Source organism: Zosterops lateralis (genome assembly GCF_965231275.1).
Source record: "Zosterops lateralis genome assembly, chromosome: W".
Lineage (NCBI taxonomy): Eukaryota > Metazoa > Chordata > Aves > Passeriformes > Zosteropidae > Zosterops > Zosterops lateralis.
The window spans coordinates 13,000,095-13,023,351 of NC_139801.1; positions in this window are offsets into that span (position 1 = coordinate 13,000,095).

Sequence of the window (23,257 nt, forward strand, 5' to 3'; positions counted from 1 at the left end):
AGTGAGTGGTAATTCAGTGGCAGAACAAACCAAACTGGCCTTTGCTCCCCACCACTGTGACATTGTAGAATTTAGGAGTTGAGCTGGAGCCTAAATCCCAATAAGCCTCTCCTGTGGAAAGGCCGCTTGGGGAAACTCAGGCAAAGCAGTCAAGCTCATACATCCACACACACCACGTGGCTAGCACAGCTAGGAGAGGCAGAAGGCCTTGACACCAGATCAATTCCAGCAGGTTTATTTCCAGGAGCCAAAGGGAGACTGAGAGCCAAGAGGGCAATGCATCTGCTTGTCCCTGCTCAAGTATGGGGTTCAGAAGCCCATGACCTTGACATATGGGGGTAGAGCAAAGGGCAGGTAAGGTCAGTATTCCATGGGGGAGACAGGGCCGGTCACTGGGTCCCACAACCAATGGAGACACACTGAGGAGAGGAGAAACCACAGGGCCAGGGGCATCGTGGGGGAGGAATCAAGGCAAACCATTTGTACAGAGCACCATTGAGAAGTCCCCTCTGTCAGGCTGGGCAGGTAACTATGGTCTGTCCTGTCAAGGCCAGACCCTGGGTATTATGTTGAGGGGCTGCAGGGATTCCACAACTCCCCTGTTTTTTCTTACCAAGAAGACACTCCCAATGGATTTCTGTAGACACTTAACTAAGCAGGGAAACATGAGCAAAATGGTAAAAACCATGATTATAACCAAAAGGATCCCTTTAACAAAGGATGAAACTCATCCTGTCAGTCCCCATTGTCTGAAAAGTTCGTTCATCCAGTCCGAGTTCTCGGCCTTTAATTCCTTCACTTGCTCTCTCAGCTTCTGGATGTTTGCGTGGATGGATTCTGAGTGTGAGGAGAGGTTGAAGCAGCACATTCCTTCAAAGTCTTGGCAGCCATGTCCACGAGTCAGCAGCAAATAATCTATCACAGCCTAGTTTTGTAAAGTTTCATGCCTGGTAATCTGTCACTAAGCAGGTCACTAAGTGCAGAGGAGGTAGCGTTTGCCTGCTTACTAAGCCAAGATTTCAGGTGAGAAAGCTCGCCAAGAGCTTTAGCTGTGGCCACCCAAGGTAAAAGCAGTGAGACCATGACTCTCTTTCCTTTATTCCAGTTATAAACTTGGCTATCACAATTTTCATCAAATTCAGTATATGATCTCTTTTGGGGTGTCAATTTCCCTTTCTGCTTCCAATTCTGAAGTAGAGTTATGTTTGGAGTGAGGGTAGTTAGCTGGCCAAGGCTTCAGGGACCCCCTTGAAGGCATGAGGGGATCCCAGCCCATACTCAGTCTCCACAGATAAGAAACACTCCCTGAGGCAGCACTTTGGGATGGAGTGAGGACAAGGAAAGTTTAGGACTGGTGTAATTGCACCATTTAGGGGGGTATAATTTTTGTTAAATTTTGTTAAATGGGGTTACTTCCTTCCTATTACCAGACCTAATAAGTACAAGGCAGGTTAAGAGTTCATTGGGAGGTTGATATTGAAATTGAATGCAGTAATGAGCTTTAGAGGACCCTAATAGCTCTAATTCTTGGGGTTCCTCTGGTGCTTGCGGTAAGGATCATGTCCACTCATCCCAAGTGTCAACTGGATTGGGTTTCTTATCTGCATATGGGTATTCATTTGCTGTTAGAGGGACTCCTACTAGGCATGTTGACAGCAGGTTATTCATGCTGCCCATGGACAGGCATAGATTGTCTTGTTGTAAGGACTTGTCTAGTGTGACCTAGATGTTCTGGTTGGGCTGAGGGACAATCCATGCACTAGCTGATGGAAGGGTGAGGAGCATCCAAATTCCTACTCAGAGTAGTTAGGGATTCCCTGCCACAGGAGACATGGAAGGATACTTGAGGATGATGAGATGATCTGTGAGTTTGAAAAAATGAAATTTTAAACTTATTTAAATCTAACAGCCCCTCGTATCTTCCCCCCTAACCCCTCAGTTTATACTGAGAAGAAAGGGCATAGGAAAACATGAGGGGATAGCAGTGCAACATCCAACAGAGAGGTAGCAGTAAGATTAACAAAACAAAACAAAAGGTAACCGTGTAACACAATTTGGGAATGAAGTTCATCAGAGAGTTTTATAGTTTCTCAAGGTACTGGAGGTTCATCTTTCTCTGCAACAAACTGTTGCCCTGAATTTTCTTGCTTTCAAGTCTTCGAATCTTTGCAGCATGATTCTCATGCAGCTTCATGTAAACTATATGTATTTTTAGAATTTATCTATGTGTTTACATAGTTCTCCTCTGGGAGGAGGAACTTGATTGATGGTAATGGTGACCAATGAGGTTCATGAGGTGTTAACCTTTTTAGCCAATCTTTGGCTTTTGTACAAAGTGTATATAAGTTGATGGAGTCAGAAAATAAAGAAGCTTTCCTCGTTTGACCTGCTGCTGCCTGCTGTCCTCTGTGTGTCGCAAAATAGCGGACACAACGAATATCTGTAGTCATATTCCTTTTCCTCCTTCTCCTCCATGCTTCCTTGGCTTGACCTCCTTGCTGCCTCTGAGGTTCTGGAGAGAAGCCTCTGGGTGCTGCCTTTAGTGATTCAATGTACGATTTGACATTCCTGCCTGGAATCCACCATGGCCCAGAATCTGTGGACACACAAGCATATCCTCTCCCCCAAGTTATTTATTGGAATGGACTCATTATCTGCTTGGATTCGGGGTCTTTGATCAGCACAGGAGGTTTCTCTGAGAGCTGAGCTCTGCTTGTGTTGGAGAAGTGCCTGAGAATGGGCGGGTTTGGCTCAGTGAAAGAATTATTAAGAAAATTAATAACATATAGAGCCTTGCATAATCTTTCTACATTTGATAGTGTTTCAACACCCCCACGCTGCTGATCAAGGACTCTCTTGAGAGTGCGGTGAGCCCTTTCTACAATGGATTGCCCTGTTGGGGAGTGGGGTATTCCTGTGTTGTGTTTAACTTCTCACTGACTTAGGAACTGTTTGAAAAATTTTGAGCCATAAGCAGGGCCATTATCTGTTTTGATGGCTTGGGGAATGTCCAGGGTGGAAAATGCTACGAGGAAGTGTCAGATGATATCTTTTGTCTTTTCTCCTGAGTGTGCTGATGCAAATATAGCCCCAGAAAATGTATCTATGGACATGTGAATGTATTTCAGTCTCCCAAAGGGTGCATAATGTGTGACATTGGTCTGCCACAATTGTAAACTCTTAAGGCCTCGGGGGTTAACCCCAGCCCCTATGGATGGCAGTGCATAATCCTGGCAGTTGGGACAGGAATTCACTATTGCTCTTGCTTGTTCTCTTGTAATTTAAAATATCCGGACTAGAGCAGGTACATTTTGATGGAAAAACTGTTGGCTCAATTTGGCCTGATTAAAAATGTCTGGTTGAGTAACTTGTGCTGCCATTGCCAAAATGTCAGCTCTTCAGTTGCCTTCTGTGATGGGTCCAGGGAGGTCAGTGTGTGACCTCCCATGCATAATGTGGTATGGTTGCTCCTGGTGGGAGAGGAGGAATACTAACTTAGAGAGCAAGCTTAATAAATCTATATTTGCCACTTCCTTTAACAAGGAATGCTCTGCCCTCTCAACTATACCGGCAACAGTATAGTTGAATCGATAACTAAATTTAGAGGTTGTTTGAACTTCTCAAAGGCTCTGACAATGGTTGCTAATTCTGCTATTTGTGGAGATCCCTGAACGACCTAGACATCAGATTCCCACTCCTGAGTGTCAGGATTTTTCCGAGTCATAACTGACTTGTGGGATCTCCCTGAATCATCGGTAAACACAGTCAGTGCCTTGAGGGGAGTTCTACTTTTCCATGAGTTTGGGACCAAATTAAAACAAGTTTTAAATTAAATTATGTTTTGGTGGATGAACAGAGATTTGACCCAAGTAGCTATCAAGGGTGAACTGGAGGTGTTGATTGGTTTGGAGCACAAGTTCTAGCTCATTTAATGTTACAGGAAGATATATGCATGTGAATTCATGCCTTGCTAAGGTCCTGAGGTGAGCTCTGGCCCTAATGATAAGCTGAGCCATAAGCTCCTGAGGTGTAGTGATGGTTTTGTTTGGTTTATGTGATTGGAATACCCATTCTATGATTAGGAGATGATCCTTTAGAGTGGGGTCCCACTGAAAAATGAGGCCATGAAATCTGGGCGTCTTACCCAAAACAGTGAATTGGAAATGCAGGGCAGGATCAACGCAGTGGGCTTGTCTCATGGTGTCCTGGGTTTCAGTGTAGGATGTGCACAAAGTATTTATTCTATCACCATCTTCATGAACTGTTGAAACCAGGTGGGGCAGTGGTTGTTTTTTTTTTTCCCAGGCCCCCTCCCTCTGGGCTATCTTCTGTTAATGACCCATCAATGCCTTGCCACATGACTCATAGATAACTCCCTCTGGGAGCTATCTCTGTTTAATGGGCCATCAAGGACCCACTGCATGACTCATAGAAAGATATCATCTCATTGTGAGATGCTCCGCCTAGGGGGAGGAGCCAAGCATTCCCATCCGGATATAATCTGGGATTTAGGACAATACAGGCAGCCCTTACCCACTGCATTCCCAGAGGACCAGAGCTACCAGACCTTTCTATGGGATCACTGCTTCAGGAAGACCACCTCATCTGGACTGCTTCCACCACCCTGCTCAGGTTGTATTCTGACTGTCAGTGGTCTTTTGTATTATTGCATTTATTTTATTTTACTTTTTACTTTTCTTCCTATTAAATTGTATTTCTGACTTGGAGCCTCTCACTGGTTTTGCTTTCAAACCACTACACATGGACAGCACCTCCAATACCTTTTGGATCACTTCCTGGGTCTCCAGTGTGACGGTTCTTGGGGAATTGAGGTCATCAGGGCCTCTAAGGAGGTTGAAAAGGGGTGCAAGGTCCTCAGTTGTGATCCCTATTAGGTTACACATCCAGTTTATGATGCCACAGAGCTGTTGGAGGTCTCTCAGGATCCTTGGATTGTCTTTGATGGTGAGCTGCTGGGGTGCGATCATCCGTTCACCTATTTGAAGTCCAAGGTATATCCATGGGCGGGTGCGCTGGATCTTCGCGATTGTGATTTCAAATCCTGCTCCTTCAATGGCTTTAATAGTCTTTTCAAGGACAGTCTCTAGACAATAATCAGTCTCAGCACAAATTAGGATGTCATCCATGTAGTGAAAAATTATGGCATCGGGAAATTTTTCCTGAATGGGTGATAGTATACGGGCAACATACATCTGGAAAATGACAGAACATTTTAGACCTTGAGGTAAAACTCGCCATTGATACCATTTTAGAGGGGCTTGTCTATTAATAGAAAGTACTGAAAATGCAAGTCTTGGAGCATCTCTAGGATGGAGGGGGATATTAAAGAAACAATCCTTAATATCAATGACAGCCAGTTTCCAATCTCTCGGGAGCATTGAAGGTGAGGGTAGGCCAGGCTGCAATGAGCCCATGTCTTCCAGGATTTCATTAACTTTCCTGAGGTCTTGTAGGAGCTTCCACTTGTCTTTGCCTGGTTTGCGAATGACAAAGACAGGGGTGTTCCAAGGGTTAGTGGATGGTACAATGTGGCCCTTGGCTAACTGCTCCTCTACCAGTGATTCTAGCGCCTGCAATTTGTCTTCTGGTAAGGGCCACTGTTCAATATAAATGGGATCATCAGATTTCCATTTCAGAGGTGGAGTGAGGCGCTCAACAGTGGCCCCAGCTAAAAATCCCATGGTTGTGAAGGGATTTCTAGTCTGGCTCCCCATTGTGACAACAGATTTCTGCCCCATAAAATGACAGGTGCTTTTACTACGAAAGGTCTTACAGTGCCAATTTGACCGTCAGGGCCTTCAATAACAATTGACCTTTTGCTCCGCATGGAGGTAGCAGCTCCTCCAATTCCAGAGATGACTCCATTGACTGGCACTAGTTCCCATCCTTGTGGCCACTTGGAGTGGGCCACAATGGTGACGTCTGACCCTGTGTCTGCTACCCCTGGAAAAGAAACGTCGATACCTTTGTTAGACAAGCCACACTCTATAATAGGTCTGTCTTGACCTAACATCTCTACCCAAAAAAAAGTGGGATTTTCTGGCAAGATATCAGTCCAGGAGAGTACAAAAAAAGCTTGGGCAATAGGTGTGTCACTAGTCAAATGCCAGGGTGGGTGTAAACACCATACAGTCACAGTGATCTCTTGCCCTGCCTTCACAGTTTGTACTTCTGGGATTACCTGTAATCCATCTGGTCCATTAGTAGCATCTCCTACAATTAAAATGTCTCTTGGTCCATCAGGAGATCCATATTTACCAGTTAAAATTCGGTGATGTACTTCATAGTTGAATTCTATGGAAAGGGCGCTTACCAGAGTTCTCCTTGTCCCTGCCTGAACCTGTTGGTAGGCCTCGGGGAGTCTATGCTGTTCCTGGCAGCAGAAGTCAGCAGAGATGATCAGAGAGCATCGGTGCTTCAGTGGTCTGAGATTGTGGGGAAAGAGGGACCAAACGGCTTGACATTTGGTGTCATCGCACAGTGCCGTCCCATGCTGGCCCGGAAGTTTTTTTTGCTGCTGCCGGTGAAAGGGTTGATGCTGTACCTGCTGGTGATAATGCAACTGGGAACAGTGTTTAAAATTTTCTTTACAGTCCAAACATGCAGAGCAGTGACAGTCAGAGATGTGTTTTTGCAAGAAGTCATTGCATTCCATCTTGATGTGACCCATTTCACCGCACTTGTAACATCTCATATTCTTTTTATTTTGTGTTACAAAGGCTTCAGCAACCCCTTTACTGACTGCCATAGCTACCATATGTTCTGTGGTTGTAAGACAAGTACAGACTTCTACCATTTGCTGTATGGTAGGTTCAGGGTCCAGTGGCAGTCCTCTGATAATTTTTTTACACTCAGTATTTGCATTGGAGACTGCTAGCTTGTTGAACAGTTCCTTTCTTCCCTGAGGACTATCAATTTGTTTATCAATAGAGTCTTTTAATCTAGCTACAAATTTGATAAATGTTTCATCTGTCCCTTGCCCAATATCAGAAAAGTTTTGTTGTGGACTAGTACCGTCAGGGGTTTGAAAAAGTGCAGTTTGAGCAGCATTTTTAATGTCTTCTAAAACAGCTTTGGGAAGGAATTGGGCTTGTTCCTGAGGTTTTTTTAATTGTCCTTCTCCACTCAGGTGCTCTACTGTAAGATTAGCTCTGCTACTCTCGCTTCTGTAATTATTGACTAAGGCTTTTAGTTGTTTTTTCCAAATAGATTTCCACAGAAGAAGCTCTGTGGGTGAAAGGAGGACAGACATAAAATGCCGAATATCATGAGGAACAAGCACATGAGCTGAGAAAATTGCCTGTGTAATAGATTTTTAAAATATGGTGACTTTCTTCCATAGTCTTTTGAAGTTTTACATAATTCTTTGAGTTCTCCATAAGGGATGGAGTCCCATTTTTGATTTCTGCCCCTTTTATATGTAACTGGAGCTGCTAAAAATTGTAATTTTTCTGCAAAGTCCTAATTACTGTCCAAAGCTGCTTCCCTTTGAACCTTTGCCCAGTGATCATGACAGCCATTGTCCGAATCTGAAAAATCACCGTCCTCCTCTGAAGAGGAGGGGGATCTGCTAATTGAAGCATGGGAGCTTAGGTGCCTGCTCCAGAAATTGGAGCTTTTAGTGTTTAAACTGCATTGTCTGTGAGTAGGCTGAATCCCAGCTTCTATGCTGGGAGTGGGAGAAGGGAAGGTAGAGGTCTCGCAGGAGGAGGGAACCGTGGTGGGAGGGGGGGGTGTGGCGTGTTGGGCAGGACCTGAGGAAACAAACACAGGACCTAGGGGGGGGAGGGGAACCATGGCATTTGGCAGGGAGGGGAGGGGAGGGGACCTGATGTGTAGACAATAAATTGTTAGAAAGTCGATACAAAGTTCCAATGTTATTTAAGTGTTGTGGTTTGAAAGCAAAACGAATGAGAGGCTCCAAGTCAGAGATATAATTTAATAAGAAAAAAGGTAAAAAGGTAAAAATAAAATAAAATAAATGCAGTAACACAAAGGATCACTGACAGGGTCAGAATACAACCTGAGCAGGATGGTGGAAGCAGTCCAGGTGAAGTGCTCTTCCTGAAGCAGTGATCCTGTAGAAAGGTCTGGGAGCTCTGGTCCTCTGGGAATCCAGTGGGTAAGTGCCCTTGCACTGTCCCACATACCAGCTTATATCCAGGTGAGAATGCTTGGCTCCTCCCCCTGGGCAGAGCATCTCACAATAGGATGAGGAGTTGTGAAGTGGGTCCTTGATGGCCCATTAACAGAGATAACCCCTGGAGGGAGTTACCTGTGACTCATGGGCCAGGCGTTAATGGGCCATTAGCAGTAGACACCCCAAAGGTCATTAGCAGAAGACACCCCAAAGGCCATTAGCAGAAGAGGCAGGGGCTTGGGAAAACACTAGCCCACCTGGTTTCAACAGTTCATGAAGATGGTGATAGAATAAATACTTTGTGTACATCCTACACTGCAACCCAGGACATTAAGTTAATGAGGATAATGAGTTGTTGGTTGAATGAGTTGTTGTGTAAATTCCCTTACCATCAGATATGGCCCCCACTACTCCCCTCTCCTCCAAGATAGTGAACCACCCGAGACCATGAGGAGGAGGATGACGTCACCTAGTATGCAAATGTCAGATTCCCATGGGACTTAGTGGAGAGGGAATTCACCTAGTGAAGACCCCTAAAAACAATGAGACACGAGTCACCGTGCAGGTAAAGAGCTGAAGTGACACTTCTGACCAGAGGGAACATCAGATGACATCAAAGCTCTAGTCAGGATCCCTTGCCTTCGTCACCCTAACCAAAGTGAGTCAGGAGTGACATGGCGACCCTGAACCTGAAACCAGCAGGCGTCTTCTTGGGGGCCCTCGTGAGGAAGGAAGACCCAGATCTGCCAGACGAAAGAGCTGACATCCTCCTTCTCCACACCGTATCGGGAGCAGCAGTGGTGTGCGTACACCCTACAGTCCCCCTTCCCAGACTGTTCCCAATAAAGCTGAAATCACTAAGGAGCTGATCTCCTAGCATTCATTACAGTCTTGGGGACTCGTCTGTGATAGGCCACACCCGAAGAGGACCAAGGACAGGACGGCTGCCCGCCCTAACAGACCTCCAGGATAGCTGGCCCTGTCCAGACCGGACGGGAGCAGCCTGGGACCAGATGGCGTGGAAGAGCATCGGTGAGTAAAACCAGTGGCGGGAGTGGGTGGCAAGCGAAAGGTGTGTGTGAGACGGGGGCCAGCAGCTTGGACTCCCGAAGCGAATGAGAACCCCCTAGTACCATGATTTCGGACTCCCACAAGGGGGTCGGCCGGGAACGGGGTGAAGCGAAAGAAGCCTGAGTAAGTGAGGCGCTGTGACAAGCAGGGGAGTGGGGCGATAGGAGGGAATGACACCGAAGTGTTAGAAGGGATGGAGGGGGCTGCAGGGGCAATGAGGATCGCTGCTGCAGAGACTGCTCAGCGTAGAAACTGGTGTGTAGGGAGGCAAGGCACAGGCGGGGGGCCCTAGGGAGGGGACAGCTTGGGGCCGAGAGGGTAATAGCACATGGCACGGAACTCAGGTTGGGTGCGGGAGGGGTGGGGGAGGGTGGAGGAGCAGGGGCAGGGAAGACTGAAACGGGGATGGGGCCAGGGGCGGGGCCCCCTGTAGAGGGAGCGGGTATGAGAGAAGAGGCGACCACAGGGGCAAGGAAACTCAGTGTGGAGGTGGTGACAGGGGCAGCCCCTGCCTCAGGGGGAACGCCCAACACAGAGATGGGACCCACCATGGTGGCAGGGCCTCAAGGTGGGGAGGGGAAGGAGGGAGGGGGATCCCAGACATCACTTTGAGTGCCTGAGACAGAGGAAATTCACTCCAATCCATTTAAAGTTGCTGTGCCAGCCTTGCAGTCAGCTCCATTTTGGACTATAGAAGTGAATGAGGATTTAGGGGAAGTGAGATTAGGAAAGAGGTTAGGGGTAGAATCCAGGCTGACATGGCCAGTATCAGGCTGGAAAGGGGATGAGAGAGGTCTGGAAATGGCAACAGGCTGGTGGCACAGCTGCACCATATTTTGGTGTTCTCCATCTGCAGGTAGAGGGCTAGGTACAGGGGGGTAGGAACACGATAGCTGGGGTACAGAGCTTCTAATATTTTTAGAACCCTCTCCCGAAGACCCAATCACCGAATAGATAGAATGAAAAATAGGATAGAATTTCCCAATCTGAAAATATCCCTGAATTTGCAGACGATATAAGGTCTTTCCAAGATTATCCCAAAATTCAGGAGACAGAACAGATTCAGAGGTAACATCCAGGAAAGATTTGAAAATCCAGCAAAAGAGAACCTTTAAATCCCCCTTAGAGAAACTAACATTATTTCTAACAAGGGCATTATATACATGGGAATATGCTTCTTTCTGCATGATGGTTAATTTTGATCCCATCGTGCCCTCTCCCTCTCACGAGATTTAAAAAAGAAAAGAAAAAAAAATATAAAGGTGACCTCAACTAGAAAATACTCACCACTCCAGAGGGTCAAAGAAAATATCTTGTGGAAGTTTTAGCTGATGGACCAGTCCTTCTTGTCCAGAAGGTTATTGGTCCGCCCCCAGAGGAACTACCCAGAAAAATTGGATCTTTTCTCTTGGGGAGATGGTACCTGAATGTGACTTGAAAATCCAGACTGGAGGTTTCTGGAGACGCTTCCAAAAGAGCTAACAAAAAGCTCTAAGGCTCAGGCCCCGCTTGGTGCACCATTTGTGATGTTGTGGAATTTAGGAGTTGAGCTGGAGCCTAGATCCCAATAAGCCTCTCTGGTGGAAAGGCCGCTTGGGGAAACTCAGGCAAAGCAGTCAAGCTCATACATCTGTGAAAAACAGAGTTCACTTTCCTGGTAAATTTTAAGAAATAGGTTTAATAATAAAAAATAAGACAATTAGGAAACAGATTAGGCAAAAAAGAAGTATGGCTGGCCAGGTGATTTGGCATTCAGCCAAGTCTACAACTTGCTATTTCAGAGGCTTTCTTTAAATACCCTTTCTATTGCATCGGTTTTGTTGAATATTCATATTTTTCTATAAACTAGTTTCCATATTCCAGGAACTGTTTTACATGGTCCCTCCTTGGGTCCGCCTTTTTAGAGCATGCGTGTTTCTTGGCTGTGTCTCCATTATCACCTCCAGCTTGGGCCTTGGTCCATACTTTCTTCAGATGGTAGATGCTGATAGTTAGTATATCAATAGCAGAGTCTTCTTTACATGTTCACTGGATGTTATCCTGACCAAACAGACAGTTTAAGTATACTATATCAACTACTACCACTATGCCTAATTTTCTTTACTAATAGCAGAAATAAATACTTATATCCTTACCACAAAGTTATTAATCATATAGCACACATCTTGCGAAAAGCCAATTTTATAATATACACTTATAACACATCCACACACGCCACGTGGCTAGCACAGCTAGGAGAGGCAGAAGGCCTTGACACCAGATCAATAGTTGTGGAATCCCTGCAGCCCCTCAACATAATAGTCAGGGTCTGGCCTTGGCAGGACAGACCATAGTTATCTGCCCAGCCTGACAGAGGGGACTTCTCAATGGTGCTCTGTACAAATGGTTTGCCTCGATTCCTCCTCCCCCGATGCCCCTGGCCCTGTGGTTTCTCCTCTCCTCAGTGTGTCTCCATTGGTTGTGGGACCCAGTGACCGGCCCTGTCTCCCCCATGGAATACTGACCTTACCTGCCCTTTGCTCTACCCCCATATGTCAAGGTCATTGGCTGCTGAACCCCATACTTGAGCAGGGACAAGCAGATGCATTGCCCTCTTGGCTCTCAGTCTCCCTTTGGCTCCTGGAAATAAACCTGCTCCAGCAGGTTTATTGATCTGGTGTCAAGGCCTTCTGCCTCTCCTAGCTGTGCTAGCCACGTGGTGTGTGTGGATGTATGAGCTTGACTGCTTTGCCTGAGTTTCCCCAAGCGGCCTTTCCACAGGAGAGGCTTATTGGGATCTAGGCTCCAGCTCAACTCCTAAATTCCATAACGTCACATACCACCAGCTGCGTGTCTCAGGGAGACATTGCAGTTCACACACCAGGCTCTGACACCTCCAGGCTCTGCAGGACTGTGTGACAGGTAGGACTCAATGGCCTCAGAGGCCTTTTTCAATCTAAATGATTCCATGAGGGGTGCCTGGTGGAAAACTTGCAGCTCTCCTTGTCTGGTTACTCAATCAGCAGAGCTGTGAAGCCTCTGATGGCAGAGGCAAGCACAAGTACCACACAGTGGCCTGTGAAAGAGGCAGAGCCTGCTGAGCTCCCAGGCATGAAGCTTTGGCTGAAGCCCTGTGGTGCTTTTCCCAGCAGTCACACATTGGAGGGAACAGCATGGGAACAGGGCTCAGTGCTTCAGGTGCTGGCTAATGCCACTGGCACAACACCCCCCTCCTGTCAGCTGGGAGGGGGATGCTTCCTCCTGCTCCTATACTACCTGTGGGGACTTCTGTATCACAGCAGCATCACCATCGTGCTCAAACCCCTGTGTAAGCCTCTCTCTCCATCCCCTCTCACCTTGCAGATCTGCCCACAACAACAGTGGCCTTGTAGAGGAATGTGGGAACCATGAGGGGACACCAATCAACCACTGGTTGGGGAGAGAGCGGTGTCATGGATCACACAGTGACAGGTGAGTGCCCAGGCCAGGGTGATTCATTGTCGCTGTTAGGGACATGAAAGAACCACACTCACTGGTCAGGTTGAAGTGAGGAAAAGAAGGGACAGTTTATTATGATTTAGGGTTTAAATAGGATTAGGAATTTGATCAAGGATTGGTAGATGAGAGGAACACCTCTCTGACCCCAATGGTCAATTCAGAAGTCCATCACCAAGAGATATGAAAACAATCTAGATTGTTTTGAGAGACTTCAGAAGAAGTATATAAACAATCATCAGAAGGCTAAAGAATCAGGGCGACAATTCATCTCTGTGGCAGGAAAAGACCGAGGCAGGGAGTTGGCTCTTCCATAGCCAGATCAGTCGCCTATGCTGAATATGAATCGTGTCTTGACTGTTACCCAGAGAGGCAGTGTCAGAGGCTGGCACCCTCCCTGCTTGAGAATGTGCCTGATGATGGGAGGGGACAAGAAAATGTCATCTGTGTCCCTCTGGGACCAGAACTGTTGAGGCTGCAGAGCTTCAGAGGGAGGTCACCTGGGGCAAGAGACCTGGCACAGGCCTCCACACCTCAGGGAGTTTATGGTGCAGCTGATGGCAAAGCCCCCCAGGCCAGCCAGGGAGTCACCACAGGAGAGAGGGAGTGAAGGTGTCCTCTGGAAATCAAGGGAAGTGCCAGCAGGATAAAGCCAAAGCATTCCCAGGCTGTGCTGTAGCCAGGCATAATGCATCATATCAGCCAGGGCTGCCAGGAACCTGTGGGGTGATGGTCAGGAAGGGGACATGAGTGCCAAATGCTGCCCCAGGCCTGCTGGCAAGACACACACAGGATAATAGGTGAGTCTAGGCTAGCAGAGAAGACCCCATTTTCCCAATGCCCAGGGCAGCTCCCAGTGGGGCTGCAATGCATCCATCATTCTCTACTGACAGATCCGGTCCCAACGACATGGGTCTCCAGTTTGGATACTGCTCCAGTGGAGCCTTTCACAGACACAGGTGGATGGAGTCTCATGCTGGAAAACACCAGATTTGCACTGGCAAGGGCAGGGTGGCAAACATCATCCCAGACCAGTTCCACATCTGGCTGCTGTGCTTCTGGCAGATATGGCTGCAGGGAACAAACCCTGGCATGCCAAATACCAGGCATTTTCCAGGCAGGAGCTGCGCTCCTGACTCCTGCCCACACGCCTGTTGGTGGGGATGTTTGCAAACTGAAGTTTGCTGTTTGTTTCCATGCAGGGATACCCCATCCCTGAAAGTGTTCAAGTCCAGGTTGGACGGGGCTTGGAGCAACCTGGTTGGTGGAAGGTGTCCCTGCCCATGGCAGGGCGTGGAACGAGATGGGCTTTAAGATCCCTTCCAAACGAAACCATTCCGGCATTCTGTGATTGCCGGGAAGTGGCTGAACCCCCAGGTGGCCTCGGTTGGGATTTAAAGGCCGTCCAAAGCAGCGGGGGACTGCCAGCTCCCGGCTAGTGCGGCGAGGCCGGCCCCCGTGTCCCACGGCCGCAGTCACAGCGCTGTCCCTCCGCAGGTTACCGGCGGGTCGCACCGTCTCCGCTGCTGTACGGGCTGGCGGCCGCACTGGGTGGCAGGGCTGGGCTGGTGGTGCCGGCGGAAGAGGAAGAAGGGTGAGTAGCAACCAACCCAGCCGGGGGCGAGCAGTAGGGGCAGCCCCGGGAGGAGAGGACGGGGTGGGCGTGCGGGCGGTGGAGGGCCCGGTCCGAGGTGACGGGCGGGTGGGACAGTCCCATCCCCATCACTCCCATCCCCAGTTGATCCTTTCCAGGGAGAGGCCTGTAGGAGGGTTATTCCCTAAATGTGAGAACACTTGGAAGCTGGGTTTTGTTCTGACACGTAAAACAAGTCGATGCATATCTTAGATTCTTTTTTTTTTTTTTTTTTTTTTTTTTTTTTTTTTTTTTTTTTTTTCAGAACCTCTCTATGAAGTTGCTTTGTGAGTGCAATTTTCTACTTGGGACATTAAGGCTGAGGGCACTGTACTGGTATCTGCTCCTAATAAGCCTCCTTGCTCAGTGAAAAGCAAAGATTTATTTGCCTTACAGGGGGTGAGTTTGAACACCTTAGCACTTTAGTTATCAGCATGAGGACTGAACACGTGGTCACAGGAGATAGCCAGACTGTTCTTTAATATGGTAGAAAATCAGAAAGATACTTTGCGTGCTTTGCTCTGCCTGTCACATGCCATGGGAAACTTGTTCTCTGTGGGAAATTCTCACCATTATTTAGCAGAGCAAAGGACAGAAATTCTCAGCTCTTCCTTTAAGTTCCCTCTACACTTGTCTTTCTCTATAAGAAACATGTCTTAGTGCTTGGCCAAGTATTACTTTGCTGAGTTCCTATTAGCATATGATTATACAAACACATCTGCCCTGTCCTCATCTCAATCTTCAACACCTTCATACTGTTTTCCTACTCAGAGACACACCATAGCCATCTGTAGCAATTTTTCCCAATTATTCCTGGTATTTACTTTCCAAAGGCTAGACTGTCTGCTGGTAACTTTAGAGTATAACATGATAATGCCATGAGAGTTTATAGTACCAGTACTAACTAGTGCTTCTTTTTGTGTAATTCTTTTAATGTCACTTTTTAGTGTCTTTCAGAGCCTCCCAGGCCCTCACTAGAATAATATGAATTTTGCTGTTCCACAGATTATGTGGTAGATCTTGTCTCTGACTAAGATGTAAGTGAAATGCCATCTGCTTTAGTCATTCCTCTCACTCATGTCTCTCTTGTCCCAGCCACAGCACTGCAGATGTCACCCTGCTGCACACTGAGGTGGAAGTCCCTGATAAGTGCCTACACGAGGAAACATGCTCTAACACTGAAAAGACCACTGTGAAAGACAGGAAAAGTCCTGAGTATGAGAACCTTGTGACTACAATGGAATCGCAATATGAAACAGAAGGAATTTAGTAGAGTACCAGCTTTTCCACATAAGCAGCCATACAGGTACTGAATAGTTAACAGATGGAAACTCTTCCTCCTGTTGTCCCTCTGTTCTGCTTTCACTGCTTGCTTTAACCCAGAGGAGTTGCATAACCTTTTGGTCTTTGGCAGACCAGGCCTTGCCTGCGGGATCAGAAATCCCCAGCCAACTGTTTGTCTACCCACTTCTATAAAACATGTTCTTTCTGAGCAACCTGAAAGACTGAGGGCAGGGAGAGAGATCTGAAGAAGTGAGAACATGAAATTCTTTAACCTGTAAATCCAGAAGTAGTTGGTGCAATGCTGCCAGTCAGTAACACTAGCAAGGGGTACTCTCCAATGTATCTTCCTGTTAAGCCATCCCAGGCTGCAAGGAACCAGGATTGTGTTGGAAATGGAGATCCTCTGGCTTTTGCAGCTCAGCAAATACTGGTTGTACATCCTGCCTGTCTTTGAGTCTTTCTTTTTTTTGTTGCAGCATGGTAAAGGGACCACAGAGGGGAGGTTGATGTCCCAGGAATATAATTTTTGCTTTCAGACTGGAGCTCAGCGCTCAGAGAGAGAGGGAATGAATCTCTGAACTGTCACCCACTGTTTTTCTCCTGGAAAACCAGAAATTATGTTGAAGGAAATGCTGGCATTTATTTTTTACAGTATGAGGGCCAGAGGCATGATAAAATAGAGAGAAATTTGAGGCATTTGGATAATGATTGAGTAAGGGACCCCTCTGAATGCAACAGACTGACACCAATTTATTCTGTGGACTGTCCTGGGTTGTAGTGTAGGATGTACACAAAGTATTTATTCTATCACCATCTTCGTGAGCTGTTGGAACCAGGTGGGGCAGTGTTCTTCCCAGGCCCCCTTCCTTTGGGCTGTCTTCTGCTAATGGCCCATCAATGCCTTGCCCATGACTCATAGGTAACTCCCTCCAGGAGTTATCTCTGTTTAATGAGCCATCAAGGACCCACTTCACGACTCATCATCCCATTGTGAGATGCTCCGCCCAGGGGGAGGAGCCGAGCATTCCCATCCGGATATAATCTGGGATTTGGGACAATACAGGCAGCCCTTACCCACTGCATTCCCAGAGGACCAGAGCTACCAGACCTTTCTACAGGATCACTGCTTCAGGAAGACCACCTCATCTGGACTGCTTCCAGCACCCTGCTCAGGTTGTATTCTGACTCTGTCAGTGGTCTTTTGTATTATTACATTTATTTTATTTTACTTTTTACCTTTCTTCTTATTAAATTGTATTTCTGACTTGGAGCCTCTCACTCGTTTTGCTTTCAAACCACGACAGGGACGTAAGTCAATCTGTGTGATTACTAATGCTGACCTGTTGTGCAACATGGATGCGGTTCCTGCCTTCAGATGCAGTGCATTCCCTACAGTACACTGTCAGTCAGCAGCCTGATTTGCCTTGTCACTGTTAATTGTTTGCATCTTGCCTGTACTGCAGGGCTGCTGTCAGCTCTGCCCTCCCTATCTGTGCCTCCAGCTAGCTTCCCTTTGTCCTCCAGGCTTGGCAGGGAGGAGGAATGCCTCCTGGCTTTAGCAAAGCAAATTTGTAAGAGTTACTGGCTTTTTTTTTTTTTTTAAATCAGTGGGTGCAGTGAGGAAAGCATGGGGAAGCAGCTCAAGTCACACACACCCTCCTGCTTGGCCCTGACTTCACCCACAAGGCTCCTCCCTGCTGCCGTGCATCATCCCTTCTCGGGTCAGCAGCCTAACAGCAGGGTCACATTGCTGTTTGTGGCCTGAGTGCTGTGTAGAGCCACACTTTTACCTTTATAGCTCTGAATTGCAATGATGCTTCTTCTGCAGAACATGAGGTGGGCAAGAACAGAGAAAAAATCTCCTGCCCATATTGTGAGGGCTTCACAAACACAGTGACAGCCATGCAAGGAGGGCTGTGCTGGGTGTCAGGCTGCACTCCAGGGAGGCAGACAGGATCCAGTCTGTCCCTGTGGGACCCATGGCAGCCAGCCCTGAAGATCCCATGCTGCAGAAGTTGCTGGCATCAGCAGTTCCAGGGGTGGTGCAGAACAAAGGAGTTGAAGGGAATGGGGAAATGGGGAGCTGCAGCCATGCCCATGCAGGGCAGTAGCATATGGTTAAAGGTCAATACTGGGTGGGAAGGGAACTGAAAATCTCAGCTTCCCCATCCTTAGCAGATATAGACCCAAAACACATGACATGGCACTCTCCTTCCCCCCCCCCCCCCCCCCAATATAATCTCCATTAATTTTCAATTAGCTTGGTGTTTTGTGCAAGTTTTCCTGCTGTTATAAGCTCTGAGCTCCAGGTTCACTCATTGACTATGTAACACCATGATTTTTCCATCTTGTGATTCCTCCCAGAACTGATCTGCTCTGACAAGGTCTGGACACCTTCCTTAGAGAAGACATGAAGCCTGGGAGAAACTACAGAGGAAGAAGGCAACAGGAGTTAAGAAAGGGGGAGCACATGCCCCAGATGGACCAGCCCCCATGTACTCCATGTGGTCACTGCCTCTAGTTAGGGCAGCAAAAGGACTTTGGTCACAAGTAGCAAAACAGTGGAAACATAAGAAGCCTGTCTCCAGTGCTGAGATGTTTTTCCCTGGGCAACAAGTGTGTGATTATTTCTTTATTTTACTTTTGGTATGTTTTCCATGTTTCTAGTAAAACCTGTTGGCAACAGAACATTTTTCTTCTGAAAGCCACAGAGGGTTCTGCTGTGTTGCATCACCATCAAACCAGAAAACTTCTCCTTTCCTTGCACTGGTCACTCACCCAGTAGTCATCTGCTGAGCTCTGCTCCAGAATGGAAGGAAAAGCTCAGCTTCTGCCCTGAACGGATACTGCCTCCCAAAAACACACTATCTCAAGTGGCTGGCACGGTGTCATGAGACTCACAGTTCCCCTTGCAGTGCCTGTCCCACAGAGGGGACATGTTGGCTTTTACACTTGCTGGGTTTGTACCATGCTTCAGAGCAGGGAGGTGGGAGATGAAGTCCCAGAGAAATTTGTTCCACTGTAATTTGGTGCTTGTTATTGTAAGAGAGAAAGGAGTTTACTTTCTTCACCCCAGTCATCTGGAAGGATCTGGGAGCTAAAGGGGAGTTATCTAAAAAGCAAAGGGCAAACTACTGAAAGCAAAAATTGGAAATGCATGGGAAAACAAGAATGAAGGGCATAAACAAACACTTGGCCAGCTGTGGCGCAAAGGAGGTTGGGTCTGTTAAAACCTCGAGGTTTGAGTGACAGCAGGGCTTGGGGTTGACATGGCTGTGTGCTTCATGGAGGATCCACTGGGGACAAAGCACAGCCTAAAATCATAGACCTTGCTCTCTTTTGAAGCTAACCTCAGTGATAAAGATCAGGATGATGTCTGTGAGTCATGAGGAGGTGCTTGAGAGACCATGGGAGTGTGAGTCATAAGGAGTAGGGCCATTTCTGGACCACTTGTGGGCCATGTTTTTCCAGAAGTGCACAAGCTATTCAAAAAGCAGAACACAATTTGCTTAGGCAATGAAATACATTAATGGGTCCCAGCTTTTTACAAACTCCAACTTCTTCAAAATATTTACTAAGAAATAGTTGTAACAAAAAGCCCAAAAGCTTAGAATTCAAGTTTATTAATACACTCAAATATTGCAAAATTTGCTGGTGGTACTGTCCTAAAACTAGTCAGTAGGGTCTTGGGATGTTTTTATTTTTGAGTTTTCCATGTCTAATGCTTTCAGAGAGTTTGATTTGTCAAACTGGGCTGGATGCTGCCCCTGTCATTCCCCTACCCTGACATAGCTGAAATGCTACAAGTCAGTTACTGAAAACACTTATCAATCATTACATCTTCAAGTGGCATGATTAAGAGGGAATTACTTTAATTATATAGCAGAATATGCAACCTTGCTGCAAGTGCTGACTAGGAATAACCATCCAAAGACAAGAAGTCTTCTCCAAACAGCAAGGCTCTCAGGAGGGGCAATGGATTCCATAGCCTAATTTAAAACAGATTGAGCAAACATACATTTTTTACAGGCTAATGGGCCAGAGGGAAGTTAATAAGCAGCTTCATTAGTTTGTACTCCATATAAAAAAAGATTACTACATGAGCAAAGGAAAGATTCTTTATTATGGATAATGCTGCCTTTACCCATGATGTTGTGATTATAGTTGCCAGGATCCTTGTTAACTGAGCTCAATTTACAGCTGGCTAGTTAATGCTGTGTAAGAGAACAGCATTGTATTTGGTTGCAAAGAACAAGGACCCAGGGCACAATTCCCTGCCTTCACAGTGCAGAGAAGTTGCAGCAGCACCACTTCTGCTCTGATTTACTGTTGGGAGGGATAACCCGACAGACACTTCCAAAAACAGGGTGGAAGGGAAACCTGGCAGCACAGGATCAGTCAGGTGTTCTGGAACAATGGGATGGGCTGTTGAATACCTCAGTGGGTTTCTGGAGAGGTGCTGAGCCTGGAGAAGAAGACTCCTGCCAGAGCAGGAGGAAAGGGCTGGACCCTCGGCGTGGCGTTGCTCTGCAGTGCCTCACTTGGGGTATTTGACAAACTGACACTGCACACTGAGTGTCGGACTCAGCTTATCAAATACACGCAGTGCCACACTGCAGCTTCCGGGACCACAGTATCCTCGATGGATGCCAACCTGGGCACACAGAGGGAAAAGAAGCACAGCAGCTGTTGTTAACTTCAGAGGCTTTTTCCAGTTAGCAAAAAGCCTCATTAATCCTCCCATATTTCCCCCTCCTGCACTCTTTTTTGGGTGAGAGAGAACCACACCAGCAGACACTGCCTTCTGCTGAGAAAAATATCCACTATATTAATTCAAAAGTCAGAAAAAGAAGTACAGCTCTGCCCCTGGGCAGACACGTAGGAGCTCATTACTGACTGTTGGAGGCTCATCCATTTGGCAGAATACTGTAAAGATTATGATGCTGAAAGAAAACCAAGCTCCACACAGGGAAACAATGAACTTCAGAAGTGAAGTGAAACTTTCTCTTCCGTTGACAAACTAACCCCCCCTTCTGCTTAATTTCTAGCAAACAGAAAAAGCCTTTCCTACAATAAGTGGAGCTTTCCATCTCCAAACACTGGCATAATCCACCCTTTAAGGGTGAACATTATATTCACACACACTTCTTGAACAAATACAAAAGATACTGTTATTCCCTTGTTCTTTTAACAGGAGTGTGCAGGAAATGCAGAAATGCACCTAAAGAAAACTAAATAACAAAACATACACAAGAGATGTTGCACAGTATTACTCTGTTCTGTGTCCTTCTCACATGTTGACTGTTTAGAAATTCAGTCTAAAAACAGATTTGAAATTCTGATACTGTACAACTGTCACAGAAAAATCCATACTGGCTCCTAAGTCACACACTCATTCTGCACAACACTGTTTATGTCATTCATACTCTTTGTGGACATGTCCAGATACAGCTGAGTTTTTAGCATGGTGTTTTAGCTTCCTTACCAGTCCACAGATTTTAATTTCACATGACCAGCATCACCAGTTTGTGAGAAAGTAGTCGTGCTATTTTTAGTATCGAAATAAAAATTGAAAAGTTTTTAATTATATTTTTAAGGTAGACCATTAAAGACACTAAAGTAGAATTAGATTAAGTATATTAACAGTATCATACAGTGGGCAATTCATCAACCATTTCTACCCCTAACTTCTGTGACTCTATTTCACACAGATGATCGATCATAGGATTCCATCTAATATCACATACAGAAACATACCTGGAAAGGAAAAGGTTTTTTCAGGTGAAAGCGTAGCAAATACATGTTCTCTGAACCCAGAAGAGAGTGGAATAAGACTTAAGAGCAAGATAACAGCTACAGCTTTAAAGGTAAAATCTGTTTCTAGACTGAGTCACTGTCCAGGCTTTGCAATTCTGGCATTCCCCTGTCCCTACCTTCGCCTTGGGTGCAATGTAGATAGTGACCAGTTCTTTGTTCTGGCTCCCCATTCCAAATGCAGTTCAGCCATGGCAGATAAAACTATGTGGCAATGGATAAAAGCAGCATGTGCATTTCATGAAGATAAGAAAACAGCGTTAATAAGCTGATTTAAGATCAGCCCACTGGAGTACATGTGAACCTGTGATCCCCCAAAGAACTCTAAGCCATACCAAAATGTAGGGAAGCCACTAGAGAAAGACTAAGCAGACTCTTCCACAGGTGTCAGTGACCAGACTGCCTTCAGCTTCAGTGCTGATGTCTAATGGGCAGATCTAGCCTTGGAGGGGGAATAAGAAAACAAGGCAGCATTGCTTCTGCAATTGAAGCTTAAAATAATCCCCCGTTGTGGCTTTCTGAGGGGAAAAACAACCATTTAAAATGTTGCTGTTCAGAACAGATAAGGGGTGGGGACACAATGGAGACAATTCTCTCAGCAGATGGGAATGGAACTTGCAACTCTACCCATAGAGATCATACCTGATGTGAATGGATTTGTCATTGTCAGAGCTTCTGGTTTCAAGCTAAAGTGGGTATTTCTAAGTAAAAGCTCGGTGTTATAAAACTGAGCAATCTACTGCATACTCTGAAGACAAAACAGAAAGAATTTTTCTTCCTGCATTCTTGAGTCAGTCCCTTACCAAATTCACAAAACGTCCCCTCCAGGCTGCACATCGTCGTTCAGGTATTTTTACAGGGCTGTCAGACTGTTCTGCAACTTGTAATGAAAATAAATGAAAAGTAAGATTATTGGATACATTCAGCTCTAAACCTAATAACAGCGTGCATGGAAATGTGGCTGTGTGGTTTTCACATGCTTAGTAGCAGAGCCCTAGGATGCAGGCTGCAGCCATTTCAAGGCATGCATTTATTATGCAGGATTTGAACTGGAATCAAGGCCATCTCCGTTGTCCACTTGGTGAAACACAAATCGCAGCCTGAATTGAAAGCAAGAGTCCCCACAGATCTGTGGCAACAGGGTCTGCTGAACCCCTGGTCAGCTCGAACCTTGGGTTATGCTTCTCCTGGAGCTGGAAGCCTTTGCCATAATAGAGACAAACAAGGCTTTGCTCATGGCAGGCTTCCACTGGATGCTGTCCTGCTCCATATATGACCTTCCTATGCCCCCAGCCCTGCAGTGGACACTGCAAGGAGCTTTGCCAGACATATGCTGGCTCACTTCAAAGCCCCCAGGAAGGGCCTGATAATCCCCCCATTACCTTCAGGTCATGAGCCTCACATGCTCTCACAGCCCCTGCACTCCCCTGAGCCCTGCAGCCCCTATCCCTGCACACTGGACTCTGTCCCCACGACTGCTCATGCCTCAGACACCCAAAGAGGGGAAGAGGGTAAGTGTGGTAAACTTTCATCTACTCTACTGAAACCATGGGGACAATGAGAAATGGACCTGAAGAGCACACTTGCACAGCTGGGACAGGGTCTCTCCCTGGTTACACCCTCCTCCATCCCACACCCTCCCCTGTTCATTGTGAGCTGCCTCATCTATGACTAATTTAGATCAAAATCTCCCACTGCCAGCAGCTCACAGGCAGCATGTGTGTGTCTGTGAGCTGAGGGAGCACGCACACATGTACCCTGCTGCTGAGTAGGGCTACATATCACTGCTAATCATAATTCATCATCATCAAGGAGCCGTG